Source organism: Rutilus rutilus, assembly GCF_951802725.1.
Source record: "Rutilus rutilus genome assembly, chromosome: 1".
Taxonomy (NCBI): Eukaryota; Metazoa; Chordata; class Actinopteri; order Cypriniformes; family Leuciscidae; genus Rutilus; species Rutilus rutilus.
Genome location: NC_140209.1, coordinates 51,458,719 through 51,471,203, shown reverse-complemented (window position 1 = coordinate 51,471,203; position 12,485 = coordinate 51,458,719). Strand labels below are relative to the sequence as shown.

The 12,485-nt window shown below is 38.8% G+C and overlaps 1 protein-coding gene across 1 annotated transcript in view; it reads right to left on the bottom strand.

Moving 5' to 3' along the window:
* The window catches only part of pvalb6 (parvalbumin 6), a 32,697-nt gene extending 28,587 nt beyond the window's left edge, over positions 1-4,110 (bottom strand). The window contains exon 1 of the mRNA XM_084402443.1: positions 3,895-4,110. The gene's annotated coding sequence lies outside the window, so the exon portion shown is untranslated. The remainder of the gene's footprint in view (positions 1-3,894) is intronic.
* Positions 4,111-12,485: the final 8,375 nt, after the last annotated feature.

Here is a 12,485-nt window from a genome sequence, read left to right as displayed (position 1 = left end):
CTTCTTTGTCATTTCAGGTTTCAGAAGGACTTTGTGGGCTCCAGAACAGATTATTCTTAGTCTGTCTATGTGGCATTACATAATAGTGTGGACTCGCAGGTGGACTGCTCCTTTGGGACAGAACCATTCCATTTGATGCCGCTAGTGCCACAGAAATTAGGCTACACACTTCATCTTTAAATCAGGACAACAGTAAACAACACCAGAGAAACCACAGGGAAAAAAGACTACTTCAAGAAAACACACAGTTTAAACTCGTAACTTCTGGTGGATGCCGGTTAATCTAGTCAAAAGAGTTAAATGGCCAAATATGTGTAAGAGACTGCAGGGACGTGCAGAGCGTTCCTCAGGGGCAGGGGTTCAAATGTAAAAAGGGGCACATATATATATATATATATATATATATATATATATATATATATATATATATATATATATATGCTTTACATCACAGAAATAAATTATATTTTTTAAAGTATATTAAAATAGAAAACCATTATTTTAAATTGTAATTTTTTTTTTCTGTATTTTTGATCAAATAAATGCAGGCTTGATGCGCATAAGGGACTTCTTTACAAATAAAAAATACAAATAGTAATGTGTGTGCACATTTTTGACCAGTAGTACTGTACTATTATACTATTGCTGCAATTTTTTTTTTTAATTTTCAAATCATAAAGTCACCATTGCCTGTTGTTGTCAGCCTACACGTCACATAATAGGCCTGTAGATGGCGCCTGGGCTTCATTTAACAAACTATGATGGTTTCATCAAATGGTAAACGGTGTATCAATATAGACTAAATACAAGTGACTTGAATACTATACTTACCATTAATGCTATTTTTGGTGCTGGTTTTGTGCAGTGCTTTGTAGTCAATTAACATCCATTAGTTCAACGACGCAGATTCAGATCGCTTCATAAATGTAAATTCGTCTGTCCATGTAATTTTCAAACGATTTATTTATAAATGACCGGAAAATTACCGCTCCATTTCACATTGTCCAATGAAATTTGAACTTGTTGTGCCAGATGACGATTGGTCATTAATAATAAATACATAGATGCCCTATTGGCCGCTGAATCGTACACGTCAACGGGGCCGCCATATTGCGGAGGGCAACTTTTCCCATAACTCTCATAACGGAATTGAGAAAAAATTTGTAATAGTAACGTTAGTTGGCCACCGGAGTCAGTCATACTAAAATAGCTAGCGATGTCGCTAGTTAAAGGTTGTATCAGTGATCGACAGTCACATAGCCTTTTATTATAAAAAAAAAAAAAAAAGTGTAAAAATTGTTTGGTTTCTTTTTTTCCTGCTGTCGAGCCATATACTCACTGAAAGAACCATATTTGTCTCGAGAGCATCGGTTCCCGAGCACACTGTGGAGTACCTACGTTTACACTAGTGCATTTTCATTTTAAAACGCACAACTTTTGCTACGGTTATGCCCGCCGACCACACACACTACTCTGGAGTTTTAGACCCTCGAAAACGGACACTGACCCCGTCAGTCAAGACCGAAGCAAGACACACGCAACTTGACTGCAGCCATATCACCCTGTAGCCCAAGACTGGTTGCCCACTGAAGCTAAGCAGGGCTAGGCTGCATGGTCAGTACCTGGATGGGAGACCTCCTGGGAAAACCAGGTTGCTGCTGGAAGAGGTGTTAGTGAGGCCAGTAGGGGGCGCTCACCCTGTGGTCTGTGTGGATCCTAACGCCCCAGTGTAGTGATGGGGACACTGTCCTTCGGATGAGACGTTAAACCGAGGTCCTGACTCTCTGTGGTCATTAAAAATCCCAGGATGTCTTTCGAAAGAGTAGGGGTGTAACCCCGGCATCCTGGCCAAATTTGCCCAGTGGCCCCTGCCCATCATGGCCTCCTAATCATCACCATACACTGATTGGCTTCATCACTCTGTCTCCTCTCCACCAGTAAGCTGGTGTGTGGTGGGCGTTCTGGCTCAATCGTCCAGGTGGATGCTGCACATTGGTGGTGGTTGAGGAGATTCCCCCTTCTATGTAAAACGCTTTGAGAGCCGAGAAAAGCGCTATATAAATGTAATGAATTATTATTATTATTATTATTATTATTGACGCAAGTGACGCAACCCATATCAACGCGTTGTAGCAACGACACCTCAGACTGACAGAAACGTAAAAATAAACGGGAATTTATGCTACTTTAGTTTTGTACACATTGTCATGTTAATTATAATCAAATGCATTTTGTTTTATTGACCACAATATTTTCATTGATATTTGTTTATGGCACTTTTGATTCATTTTGAAATAGGGCAGGGGCTCAAGAACCCAAAGCACCCTCCCCCCCAGAGACTGAATGTGTGTGACTGATTTGGTTCATTAACCAGAAAAGGCAGACTGCAGGAGTAATGCATCTCTCTCTCTCTCTCTCTCTGTCTCTCTCTCTCTGTCTCTCTCTCTCTTTCTTTCTCTCTCTCTCTCTCTCTCTCTCTCTCTCTCTCTCTCTCTCTCTCTCTCTCTCTCTCTCACACACACACACACACACACACACACACACACACACACACACACACACACACACACACACACACACACACACACACACACACACACACACACTCTTTGTGCCATCACTGCAGAATGGATGTAATCTTTTTGCTATGCCATCCTTTCAGCTAACACGCAAACACCATTCCAGCAGTCCCCACACACCCTGACAGCAAGCATCAGAGAGTTTTTGAACCCAAAGACACGTTACTGCACCAGGACTGGAGCAGCACTAATGCAGCCAAGCTCTTTTCCTCATCCTCTGTCATCCTTGTAAATCTCTCCCTCTCTTTCTGTGCAAGTTCAATCTCCAGATTGTGCGATTGCAACATCTGGACTATAAGAAAAGCTGTATGTAGAGGGTTTGAATACATTGTGACCAAGGATAGTAAAACCTGAAATCTCCAGTTATAAAATTATTAAGAGACTTAAAAGTAAGCCTTAGGTTTAGGGCGTCAGTGGAAAGACCCTGTGTGCATGCAAATGATAACTTGGTGTGAGAGAGAAGGGTAGAAAAAGAGTTGAAAGAGACAGAAAAATAAATCAATTGATTCAGACAATATAATTATTACAGAAATATTAATTGGCTTGTTTATCTCTGTAAATTTATAGTAGAATCAGCGTGAGTTTATGAATGAAATAAATATAGACGCATTAAAAGAAACATCAGAGATCGACAGACAGAATGACAGAAAGATAGATAAAATAAACAGAACAAGAGATAGATAGATAGACGGATAGATAGACGGATAGATAGGCAGATAGATAGATAGATAGATAGATATATAGATAGATAGATAGATAGATAGATAGATAGATAGATAGATAGATAGATATAATGCTCTGCCACATTGCCTTCATCATTGTGTTGAGGTTTAAATCGCTTTTTAATGAACGATTAGTCAAGTTTGTGTCTTCCTAAATCTCTCTGCCAGTCTTTTCTTATTTTAGTCCCATTTTCTGTAGATGTGATCTATTACATTTTCAATAATGCTGTACAAGCTCTCTTTTTCCCTCCTTCACACACACACTGACAGTGCGGAGGGCTGGCAGAGCTCAGCTGTGGTTTGTGAATGGGATATTACATGAGGATGATGTTGCAGCCACTCTGACTTTGATAGAAGATGACCATCTCTCCCTCTCTTTGTGCATCCCCTAACCATTTTAATCTTCCCCATACTTGATCATTTACCCATTTCTTCCAGTTATCAGTGTACTTTCTGTCTCACTTCCTTTAAAGCTGTCTGTGGTACTTGTTCTCCTTTCTGACTCTAGCCTATCACAGCAGTTCCTTGTTTTACCGTCTCTAGTCATTCCATAAGTCTTTTCTGTGTGGTAGTGAAGCATGCCGGAGTCTTACCTGCTGTAGAGTGAGCTGGAGTCCCGGGTTCAGCTGGAGGTTCAGGTCCGCAGAGGAACGAGACCGGCAACGCAGACAGACAGCAAACCAAACTGGAGCTTGAGCACACCAAAAAGAGAGAGAGAAGGAGACAGACAGAGAGGGAAAAAGAGAGAGAGAGAGACAGAGCAGGACAGAGACAGAACACTGACTAGTTGGAGGTGAGATGAAGGGGAGAGAGAGTGTTAGAGGAAGATAAACGGACGGAGAAAGAGAAAGTGGGTGAGGGAGAGAGAAAAGAGGAGGGGCTTAAGTCGGATAGGAGGGACAGCACGATGCCGTAAGAAAAGAAGTGAGAATCAGTGAATGAATGAATGAATGACTGAATCAATGAACGACAGAATGAACAAATGACCAAATAAATGACCAGAATGAACAAATGAGCAAATTAATTAATAAATAAATGACCTAATGAATGAATGAATGAATAAGCGAATGAACAAATTACCTACAGTATTAAATGACCTGATCAAACAAATGACTTAACGATCAAATTAATTAATGAACAAATTCCCTAATAAATAAATGAGTGAACGAGCAAATGACGAATAAATCACCCAAATAAACAAATTATCTAAAGACCAAATGGATGAATTAATGAACTGTTACATGAACGAATGAACGAACAAACAAGCAAATGAATGAACCAATGTATGAATGAAATGACAGAATGAACAAATAACCAAATAAATGATTCGGTGACTGCATTGATTAATAATTTGATCATTCAATAATAACGAATAGCAAATGAATGAGAAAATTAATACATATCAGAATGAGTGTTAATGAACTAACAAATAATTAATGAATGTGAATGAATTAATGAATGCATCAATGAACAAACAAATAAAATGACTGAAAACTGAACAAACAAACAAATAAATTAACACAAAATAGGATTATCTCAGTCTAAAAAAAAGAAGTTATGGAAAGTCACTTAAAGGGTCAGTTGACCCAAAAATGGAAATTCTGTCATTATATACTCACCCCAACCTGTTTGACTTTATTTGGAAAAAAAGTCACAATTAACAAATGTTTTTTTTTTTTTTTTTTTTCATACATGTAAAGTTAATGCGATCCAAGTCGTTTGGACCCCAACGTTATAACAAATATGATTTTTGGAAGAACTACGAACTTGTTTTTTAACAACATTAAATGTGTCTCTTACAGCGTTTCAAAGGAGATCTCAACAATGTCTCAAGTTCCAAAGTCAAAGATTTCAACATGAACTCATCAAATTCTTTCAAGACCAAAATATCTATTCTAAACTATATGCTATCCACATTCATTTTACATTCTTTGTGTGTAATCTAAGTCATTTTAGGATAAGTTGATACTTAAATGGGAACAACTGAAAATTAAATCTTCTGAGAAATGAAAGAACAATGCAGAAGCCTCTGAGCATACCCTGAGGAAAATTATGTTTTGAGGTAAAGATGAAACACAAGGATTAATAAAATGGAACATGCACAAAAAAAGCAAAAGCTGCTGAGTGGGGAAATGACTAGCAAAAACGAGGGATAAATTCCCAGGAGGGGTACAGAGAGTGGCATGAGTCCAAATTAACAGAATGACCTAAAGGGACATACACAATTATTTTATGGGGAAAAAAAGCATGAACAAGAGGTTGAATGTGAGATACAGTACAGCGCTTCAGACACAACAGAAATAAATATATTTTGTCTTCAAGCATGTATATTCAGCATCACAGAAACCCATCCGCCTGTTGCTGTCCCATCACAGTCCTCCAGTGAGCCATATATCACTCCATCTGGTCATATCACTCTGTGTGCCACAGCACCTCTGGTGTTTCTCTCATTCTTCAGAGTGGCAACTGTGTTAAATGCAACCCAAAAATTAAGCCATATGATACCTTTGTGTGGGGAACAGGCTGGAATTTTTTCTGTTTAATTTAAAGTTGCGATGAAACAGAAGTAGCGACAGATTGTGTCTTGCACATCCGAGTGAAACGAATTATGAAAAAAATAATAATAATTTATATATATATATATATATATATATATATATATACACTCACCTAAAGGATTATTAGGAACACCTGTTCAATTTCTCATTAATGCAATTATCTAATCAACCAATCACATGGCAGTTGCTTCAATGCATTTAGGCGTGTGGTCCTGGTCAAGACAATCTCCTGAACTCCAAACTGAATGTCAGAATGGGAAAGAAAGGTGATTTAAGCAATTTTGAGCGTGGCATGGTTGTTGGTGCCAGACGGGCCGGTCTGAGTATTTCACAATCTGCTCAGTTACTGGGATTTTCACACACAACCATTTCTAGGGTTTACAAAGAATGGTGTGAAAAGGGAAAAACATCCAGTATGCGGCAGTCCTGTGGGCAAAAATGCCTTGTTGATGCTAGAGGTCAGAGGAGACTGATTCAAGCTGATAGAAGAGCAACTTTGACTGAAATAACCACTCGTTACAACCGAGGTATGCAGCAAAGCATTTGTGAAGCCACAACACGCACAACCTTGAGGCGGATGGGCTACAACAGCAGAAGACCCCACCGGGTACCACTCATCTCCACTACAAATAGGAAAAAGAGGCTACAAGTTGCACGAGCTCACCAAAATTGGACAGTTGAAGACTGGAAAAATGTTGCCTGGTCTGATGAGTCTCGATTTCTGTTGAGACATTCAGATGGTAGAGTCAGAATTTGGCGTAAACAGAATGAGAACATGGATCCATCATGCCTTGTTACCACTGTGCAGGCTGGTGGTGGTGGTGTAATGGTGTGGGGGATGTTTTCTTGGCACACTTTAGGCCCCTTAGTGCCAACTGGGCATCGTTTAAATGCCACGGCCTACCTGAGCATTGTTTCTGACCATGTCCATTCCTTTATGACCACCATGTATCCTCTGATGGCTGCTTCCAGCAGGATAATGCACCATGTCACAAAGCTCAAATCATTTCAAATTGGTTTCTTGAACATGACAATGAGTTCACTGTACTAAAATGGCCCCCACAGTCACCAGATCTCAACCCAATAGAGCATCTTTGGGATGTGGTGGAACGGGAGCTTCGTGCCCTGGATGTGCATCCAACAAATCTCCATCAACTGCAAGATGCTATCCTATCAATATGGGCCAACATTTCTAAAGAATGCTTTCAGCACCTTGTTGAATCAATGCCACGTAGAATTAAGGCAGTTCTGAAGGCGAAAGGGGGTCAAACACAGTATTATTATGGTGTTCCTAATAATCCTTTAGGTGAGTGTATATATAGGTTGGAAACTTGGTTCTGTCCGTTAGTTGTTAATTGGATAAAGGCAGATCCGAATGCGAGCATGCAGTCGATTTTAAGAAATGGATGTGTGTTATTGCAGATGAAATGACTGGAGAAGTCCGGCATACATCACCTCACCATAGAAAAATCAAGATATTTTGATTACAAATTATGAGGTCAAAACAATTAAACATATGCATGGATAGAAAACGTTATAACAAGCATTTATAAAAGGGTGGATTTCCGTTTTATGGCGACTTTAATATCATTTGCACTTCAGTATCATTAACTCAGTCTGTTACAATTGGTTATGAAAACACAACAATGCTGTTTGGCTTCACTGACATCAATCCTGATACAATGCACGATGCATTACGATGATTTTACATTTATTCCCTGAATTAAAAAAAAGCAACATTTCCAAAACATATTAATTTATCCAAAGCAAATTGAAAGTGTGTGAATGGTGAAAGGGAAAACTTTCAGCAAATATGGATATTTCGGCTTGGTACGTGACTTCATAAGACTTGGAATACAACGACATACTTTGACATAATCAGTGACTTTGATTGTCAAGTGCCTCAATCAAACACAGGCAACGTTTGCTTGTTTTCTTCAGCGTTTTAGGGCATGCATACTTGAGTTGAGAGATTTGAGCTGAGCTACTGGGTTTCTTTGGTGTATATAAAAAGAACGCTTTTAGGCTGACGGCCAACACAGCTCCCAGATCAGCTAAACGCTAATGGCGTTCAATATCACATCAAGCAACATGCTGCTCTGTAATCAACCTTCAACGGAAGCACTAAAACAAGCCACATAACAGAATTACTCAAACCAGGGTTAAAGTTTACCTCAGCTGTTTGGTAATTCACAGACTGATTCACTGTTTACACAAACTGGTTTGGCAATTAGTACGCAATCATATATTACTCAGCTGGCTGAAAATGACAGGAAACATACTCGTCTGAAAACTTAATCTGGTGTAAAGAGTTTCATACTGTATGTATAGACTCTGTGTGAGGAATGCATGTACACCACTTTTCTCCATGTGAATGATCCAGTGTACACGGGAGAGAGTTTTACCAGAATAACATACTAAAGCATGCTTTCTCCTTTCCTCAGTTTGCTTTGGGATCCAAAAGGGAATTTGTTCATTTAATGTGCAGTAAGCTGATCCTTAAATCCATTTAGACATGGAATAAAAGAGCAAATTATAATGAGCTCATCTCTTATCCAGTTCTTCATAAAAGACTTCAGCATCTCCAGCGCCACTGTAAGCTCGCGCTAAATCGGCCCAAAGTCCGGCGTCCGACCAGCGCGGAAGGTCAATACATTTGAATATGTATTCTCTCGTTATTTCATCTGACTCCATAAATGAAAAGGTTTTAATGATATCTGTGGATCATTAATTGTGAGCGAATGTTTGACTATTCCGTTTGACTCTTCAATGAAAATAATGTCAAAGTCAGTTAGAATAATCAAATGTAACAATTTATTATGTCAGGTAAAAGTATCATGCCAATTTCATAATCAATTCAAAGATAATTGATACAAAACATCAAATGCTCTAGAATAAAGAGAAAAGATGCAACCCAACATCGAGAAATACATGAGGCTGAGAGATCTCTCTCTCATCCTCACGGGCGAATCTGAGTTACAGAAAAGGCCCCGAACTCCCTGCTGTATTTCATTAAATAGCCAGACCTCTTTCACATGGAGACATGTGCTAACAAAAGAAATTTGCATTCAGAGGTCGCACCTTTGGGTGTAGGGAGATCATTTGTCTAGAGGCCAACCCCTCCTTGTGTGCCAGTTATCCATAAACTCTCAAAAACCTTATTACCTTTTGTTTTACTTATTTGGAAATGGGACATTTGCACCAGTCGCACTGTGACATTTTAAATGATACCAAACATGAAAAATACTCTGTGATAATCATTCACATTAAACTATACATTTTCTTGGGTGAATTCAGGTGATCATCTGAGCATGAGAGAGAGGGGGTGAGGGGAGAGGGAAAGAGATGTAGATTAAGATGATTCGGAGGTGAGACTTTCGTCTCGATGGTGCACGAGAGCCAGTTCAAATGGTCATCTCCAGAGAGGTCCTTTTGTCCTCTCAGGGTCTGGTCACCCCCAACCGGACTGTCCAGCATTTCCTAATTTATCAATTCTTACACCACTATAGGGCAGTTTAAAGCCTTCAACACACACACACACACAATGATCACATTTACTGCACTCGGAGAGAAATTGCAGGGAAACTGGCTTTCAGGGAACGATTATAAGGTCACAATGTAGATCATTTCTGCAAAAATCTCAACTCATTTCAGTTGAGTTTTAAGCACAGTATGTGCACAGTTGAAATTTTCCCAGTGATGTTATGATTAATAATTAAATGGATAAAGTTGTCCTGAGAAAACCTTGTACAAATCATGAGACAAATGCAGTGCTCTGTTAATCTACGAGAATATTAAGTGAATATTTCATGAACAAACCCCTGAAGTATTAAACGGTGGTCAACTCTTTTGACTTCAACCAGTGAGCAAAGACTGGTTGCTACGCAAGTCTGTGGAACTTGTTCTCCATTTCATTCCTTGAATTTTTTTTTCTTTTTTCTTCTCTAGTCCATCCAACAGCTTTTACCTGGGTGGTGGTAGAGCATGCTTTGTCGTACATGCTGTAGAGTGAGCCGGAGTCCTGGGATCAGCCGGAGGTTGAGGTCTGAAGAGAAACAAGACATCAAACTGAACTTGTGAAAACCCAACAAACCATAATTGTGGCAGGGAGTATTGCACCTGCAACAACACACAAATGTTATAGAGATTCAGGATTATGTTTCTGTACATTACAAAAATCACTCGGAATTTGAAGGTTGAATTGAATATTGGGATGAATATTAAAGTATAGAGAGGATGCAGTATCCTGTGGACATCCCATGGGAATTGTAGTCCATTTAAGCCTGCTGAAGAGTAAATTGTGCAGCCCTAGCATGAAGGACAAAGGCTGCATAATTCCCTCTGGATCACACACACACTAACGCTGCAACATCACAGCCCATGGCTTAAGCTTCTGAAGAACAGTAAAGGACACACTGCAAAACAATATTGCACCGCATTAGACCTCCATCAGCATTAATCGCTCTAAAATGGCTCTGGAACCTCTTGTAAGTGCTGCATATGACTACAAAAAAAGTTTTAAGGCACAAAACTTTACACAAAACAAATACACAACTTTTCGGGTATAAAAAAAAAAAGTCCCATTAAAGACGGTTTCCCCATCCCAAATGAGAAAGCATCTCTCCTTATCAGGAAAATATGCTAATACTGTAATAAAGAAGTTTCCTGGTAATATGCCTCAGCTTGGCTTGAATTAAAAAACAAAGAAGGAAATCTGTGCTTACAGGAAGTAGACTCATGTCTGAAGAAAACAGTATTACATCATATAGAAACGGCAGCTTCTAAGGAACTTCTTTTAACCAAGGAACTTTTGGGAAACAACTGTGTGTGTGTGTGTGTGTGTGTGTGTGTGTGTATGTTCACTTGCATTATTAGGAGTTATTTTAAAGAATAAGAGAAAGAAACACACACTTTCACACAAAACACCTTCATTGTGTAATCTGCTGTTAAAATATGAATGGATATGTCAAGAAAAGAACTCTAGGTGGCACTATGCGGGCAAACTTTCATTCAGCATTTGATCAGCTTCAAGTCACTTATCACCAAGGTGCACAAGAAGGGGGGTGTCTACAGAAAACACACACACACACACACACACACACACACACACACACACACACACACACACACACACACACACACACACACAAACACACACACACACACACACACACACACACACACACAATCACTCCAAAAGCAATTCCTGTAAAACACCTAACTTGAAGTGAAAGTAGTTTTTGGCCACAAAACCTTCCTACCTGTTCATGAGTCACCGTCTGTTTTTAGAGTGGTTTTAGAACAACTCAAAATAAACTATATGAAAACCAAACTAAAGGTTTAACAGTGGAAAAAGAGGTCCTGAAAAGAAAAAAAAAATGAGGAAGTTCTAACTTTATTGTGGCTTTTAAAGTTCACGCTGAGACTTGTCACCAGGAAGTTTTGAAGTCTTGAGAACACAAAAACCTTCTAGAGACTTGTTTGAGAGAATCAAGCGCATGGGTGAAAAGAGTTACTCACAGGACAGAGTTTTACAGAGTGACCTTGGGAAAAAAGGGTATTAAAGGCCAATAGCAGACATTTATACTCAAGAAGAGCATGTGACTTTTAAATATGTTCTTCTTGACTGAGTCACAGCATCAAATGTCATTTAGTGTCAGCACCTAAATGACTAACAAGTGTTATAAAAACCTACATGGCAAGACCTTGTGAATGAAAGACTTATTGAACTTTATAAAAAGTACACTCAAACGTTTGCATCTTACACATGCTCCAAGAAGTATACAGATACATTTTTTTCTGTCAAAACACACACACACGCACACAAGCAACAAAAGCATAAAAGTGTGATATTCAACTGAGTCGAACTAACATCAAATTAGAAATAGGGGAATCCAGAAATCAGTCAAGCATGAATATGCAAACTTTCACATACACGATTCTGAGAAGATAAAACTACTCTGTAAATGAATACAATCCATCACCTCCTCCTGTGGCTAATGCTAACAGTAAGATAATGTGCAGCTAACCATTCAAATCCTTATCTTACGGAAACCTAACCCAAACCCACAAACCCTAATCTTGCTCAGAAGACACATACACTACAATTAGTCACAAAACAAAAAAGAGAACATAAACTTAAACATAAACAAAACTAAATAAATGATCAGTTCTTTCGTTATCCACCAGATTATATCCTGCACTTTCACAATTAAAATACTATTCATACTACACAGTTTACCAGATGCCCAGATGGCATCCTATTTTTCATAGATTTTTGAAGCATGCATCTTTGTACACTTATATTGCTTGCCTTTTTGGTCACAAAGTTTGCAATGCTCAGTGATGAATTTAGCTACAGTGCATGCTAGTTTTAGCATAAAATGATGGCCACAGCTCGGGTGATGCAAATTACATGGAAAAAAATATCAAGGGTTGTTGCCAATCTAGCCTGTTGTAATTTCCCATAAATTCATGGTGGCCAGGGCTTTTTATTGAGTCTGATGGACACAAAATGATGTTTAAAAGGCACCAAATTCATATAAATGAGTGCTTTTGTGCACTTAAAAGCAAGTTAACTAATTATGCATGGGTAAAACTGTATATTCTGCTGTTTTCTTTCTGTT